Below are 5,461 nucleotides of genomic sequence, written 5' to 3'. Positions count from 1 at the left end.
TGGGCGATTGTAAATTCAAACATTTTAAACAATATTGTAAACCGATTTTTAGGTATCTAGTCAATTTTAGGGTGAAGTTTATAACATGTAAATTCCACATCTTCACCGATTAGGTACGACCGATATAATTAATATTATAGTTGTCCCGCAACTGTCTTATCTAAATTTCCAGATTATATTGACCGGTGTTGAACGTTGACCAACCTTTTTTACCGAGAGCCATACATTTTTTTTTCGGGAGCTAAGAATTTTAAATTGATATTGGTGATGAATAATGTTAACTTAGTCTTCGCGCAAAACAATAAATACAATTATATTATTACTATTATGTATTGAATGATGTAACGATGATAACGCTGCGAAACATTTTTATGTCTGGTTAACGACGTTAGGTGTGAAATTGACAGTAAGCAATGGGAATAGAAGAAATATCTATACGTTTATACCTATTTTATTTTACATAGGTACGTTACATTTTTAGATAAATGTACATATTTTTTTTTTGATTTTTTCATTTTATACTTTAGCGTGCCAGTTAATAAACTATCGCTATAGTTACTAGAACTAAGTATAGTTTTAGAAATAATGTGTCGTCTGTTCATCGACTGCGTGGTAATAGCTAATTAGAAATTACTACATCTAAAACTACATTTGTACCTAAATATTACAAATTACAGCTAATTTTTCAACGAGAACAGTAAGCAAGGAAACATTAAATTTAACATAGGTAGTAGTATTTTTATATATTTTTATTCATCATTGCATATTGATTTATTTTTCTAAGAGTTCTATTTCAATGAACATTTATTATATGAATATTTCGCTGAACATTAAGCTAATTATACTAATATAAAGCTTTTAGCTTTTAGTTCAATTGTATAGACGGGTAACCTAATTAATTTGTAGTTAATTGTTATATGGTAACTTAATTATAATTAGGTAACGAAATTTACCTCAAAATGTTTATTAAAAAACGAAAATGTTTCAGGGAATTTATTAATATTGAGCTCTTTGCAATTTGTGGACTGGTTTCTTCCTTAAATCCATCACTGAATTTTGCTAAACATCACAACTCATATCGCGATGTGAACGCGTTCGAACAATGATTGTACTCTACTAAGTAGTATTTTTAATTCGTCCGTTGAATTATAAATTAGCTGCAAGTAGGAACAAAATAGTCAGTGAACGTAACAAAGCTTTACTTTGTTAAAACTTAATTGCGTTTTGGATACAAACGAGCTTAAAGCCCTTCGAATAAATGTGGTGGTGTGAAAATAAAAAGTGACCCGAACAGTTTTAAAAACTATTTATTCTGTAAAAAATCGTTGAAACCACATCGCATCATTATAGACTTATAAACCTAGACTTTTAACTTAAGTGAACTATAGTTAAGTATCAACTTATGATTATTAATTTTTTTTTTTTATTAGTGTAATAGAAAATATTATGTACTATACTTACATCTATAGTAAATTTGCACATAAAATAAATGCTATTTAAAATAATGTTTGGAAGATAATTTGAATCGCCTGCTGTTGGTGTCTTTTGGGCAATTCTAAATGATTCTTAAAATGTAATTAATGAATAAAATTTACATTTATTCTTTATGTAAAAAAAAAAACGTACCTATCGATCTATTTACATGGAAAAAGGTAAAAAAAAAGGTCGTTATCAGTAGAATTTACATGCACTCAGCCCCGATGTACTGGCTCGCGACGCTTTCTCCGTCGTATAAGGTATAACACCAGTTGGTTTTATTTCTCTTTTGGATTTAATTTTCCCAGCGCCGGTGTTGATCGGCTAGCAACCTCGTACGCACAAACACGCCATAGGTTGCGCACATCGTTCGCCGCCGCCATCGTTATTATTAATCATTGTCTATATTCGCTATAATCGGACCACGGACCGAACGGTATATTATTATTACAATGGTATATTCAGGACTTCGCGCCAAGGGAGGATCTGCTATTAAATAAGAATTGAATATTGTTCAGTGTGTGAAGAAAATGAAAAGCGTGTAAAAATTTGTTTAAAAAAGTCGATTTTTAATTTATATAATATTTTTGTATTTCGCATAATAGAAATTGTTGTAATTTCCTGTTTTTCTTTGTGAGTTCATCTGTCATATCGTCAACGTTAATTTGTAATGTTGTGTGAGTGGATAACTATTCGGTACCTGCAGACTGCAGAAGTATAGTATTATATTAATAATTATAAATAGTTTATTTGGGAGTTAGGACAATAATAATCCAACTTTATTCATTGTGGTTTTATGACTTCCGATATGAATCTTGACATATTTAAAACGATAAATTGTATAGGTAAAGTATTTTTATGTTAGGGTACAGAATTCCGTAGTTGTATATCAGAATTCCGTAGATATACATCAGGGGATACTTTGCAAGTATATATTTTAATATTTTTAAAATAAAATGATTCCATGACATCCAAAGAGTTTTGATAATAATAATATAATACATTTTTATTGTTCCGAGTACAGAGCAAATTATTTTGAGTCAGAAATTCATAAGAAATTTTCTATTTCTATCTAAGATTTTAAAATTTAATACAAGATTTCTTATAAGTTTTTCTACTTTTAACAACAAAAATAGTTTATCGGAAAGTCAAATAAATTTTTTTAAGCGTTATTGGAAGTTCAAATTTGTCCTCATTGGATATTCATCCGTAAGGTCGTAATAAGGTATCTAACAAATTCTGATTAAACGATTTTCTTATTTTGTTGTAATTCAAAAACGAATATCCGTATATGCTTTAAATTTTCACTAAATATTTATCTTATCATTTTTCATACATTCTTAAAACTCTCTAAAGGCATTTTCAATTTTCAATTTTTTTTAGTTTTTTTAGTATAAATGTCAATAACATTTTTTTGTTTGTTCAAAAACCTTGAAAATTTAATTCAATATTCCTCATGAGTAGTTCATACTGTAACGAAAAATAATCTAAAAATTATATGAAAACGGTCTTTCTTAATAGTTTTAAGGATATTTTAAGTTATTTAATTCATTAATTACAATACCCTATACACTTCAACACCTACACTACAGCAGAGCGGTACCCACCTACTAACCTTTTTTAAATAATTCAAATACGTATTCTAAATAATTACTTTTTATTCGCTTTTTTTTTTCTTGTCACAAGATTTTTTTTTTTCCGTAGTTTGGTTTTATCATATGCAATCACAATAATCCCTGTCACAGGATACTTACTGTAAAATATAGAAATAAATTCAAAAATGTCTTATATTTTTAATTATTAATTTTGTTTAATTACCTATAATTGATGTTTAATAGAAAAACGTATTGAAAAAAAAAATTGTATTTATTAATTAATTATTATTTTTTTTTTTATCAGAAATAAGTCCCACCACAACTAGTAGCTATTATAGGCCATCAGATGATTAATTTATTTTTTCCTTACACGCCTTGAAGGCGTTTCGTAAGTACCACTTAACTTCTTTTGGTTAGTCTCTGTTATCTACGACTTTTTTTTCTTGCTATTTAATATATCATTCTTAACATACAATCCACCCTGCAGCGTTGTTTTCCTTGTTGTATTTTTCCAGATGGTTTATTGATTAAAAAGTTATTGATCAAATCGTGGTTTCCTCTCTATGCATAGCAATCTATTATTTCGGATATGAGAACATTTTCAATGTTTGGTCCGTTGAATAGACTTTCAATGTCTGAGATTTTCCTCCATTCACATTCACCAACTATCTGGATTTCGTATAGGCCTATAATATCAATATATTGATTTTTCTCAGAATATTTTTTCAAATAATAGCTTTTCTCCGTCAGTCTTTGTTGATCACTATTACACTTCGCCATCGGATAATGCTAAAAATAATTTTTTTTTTAATATTTATATATATTTTTTTTTTTTAATTTTAATTCGAAATATAGGTACAATCTATATCGCATGACATAATAATAAATATATATATGATAAGAGACAGATAACAGTGAATAGTTATATGAAATATATATATATATAAGTAACAGTGGCGTAGCCAGGATTTTTTTCGGGGGGGGGGGGGGTGGGGCTGATCAACTTTTACACTTTTACACATTAAATACGTACTAGCACAGATAGATAGCTAAAAAGTGTTAATACTTATAGTATATTTTTAAATATCCTAAATACCATTTAATACTTTTTGAGTGACTATCATATTTAATGTAAGTCATTAAGTAAGTATATTACTAGCTTACTTATTTAAGTTTTACTTACTTATTTATATTACTTACATATTTAATGTAAGTCATTTTAATCAAAAGTTAAGTCACAAGCATTATAATTCGAATGAAAAGTCAGATGGTTCTAAATTCTAATACAATAAAACTATTTTATGAAATTTTTGAGAAAAAAAATGTTAGTACCTACCTATATGAAATATGAATTCTTTTCACATTATAATATTCAATCAATTTTTGTTAATATATTCAAATACATAATATTCTAAATATTTTTTTCTATTTGTTCAAAACATTTAAATATTATTATTTATTATATAATTTTTTTAAATAAATATTTTTGTGAGTTTCAATAAAAAAAGTCAAATATGCACTAAATTTGTTATCACTTAAAGCTCGAAATGTATAGATTTTTTTCATAAGTTACCACCTACTGTTTTGTTGGAATAACTTGGTTACAATTATAAAACAAAAAAAACATTGTATATTTGTGTAGATTTTAATTTTAATTATTTTAGTTGGTAGAGAAGTTGCAATATATTGAAGTACAAACTATATCGATAGTATTCTGCAACATTCATTGTTTTCGGAGTAGGTCACTAATATAGTTCAAAACATATGAAAACAAGAGATTATATAATAGTAGAAAATTTATTTGAAAAATGTAAATAGTCCGGCTGGACGCCCTTCAAACGGTTGAATGTCAAACGATTGAACGACAACATTTTCGTCAATATTACGTTCAAGGTTTTGAATGTTCAAGATATTGACATAATTTTATAATCAGTATTCCAGACGCAGACGGTGGGGCGTTGGGTGGCGGTGTCTATACAACTAAATGTACTTAAAATGTCCGCTATACAGTTTCAATTCCCGTCCCGTTTATATTTTCTATTATTCCAACATGTCAGGCCTATACTAACCAGTGGCGTCATTTCAGTTTTTAATAGGAGGGGCAAAAGTTTTGACCAGCCCATATAACTGAATCAAAAAAAAAGCTTCGCTCGCAAACCAATTTTTTCTTACATCTGGATACAATTCCTATCTTCATATATTATGTCTGTGGCAAAAATGGCCTAATTTTAAGCAAAAAAGACACGAATGAGCTAAATAATTATGGAACCTACCTCAGTGGCGTTATTTTATATTTTTCTAGGTGGTCGAACAAATTAAATTACAATATGAAACACGACTGCTAAAACGTAATTGAAATATCAACAATTTTAAATAATTTATTATAATTT

The sequence above is a fragment of the Acyrthosiphon pisum genome, chromosome X, assembly GCF_005508785.2.
Source record: "Acyrthosiphon pisum isolate AL4f chromosome X, pea_aphid_22Mar2018_4r6ur, whole genome shotgun sequence".
Lineage (NCBI taxonomy): Eukaryota > Metazoa > Arthropoda > Insecta > Hemiptera > Aphididae > Acyrthosiphon > Acyrthosiphon pisum.
This window is presented reverse-complemented; position numbering follows the sequence as displayed.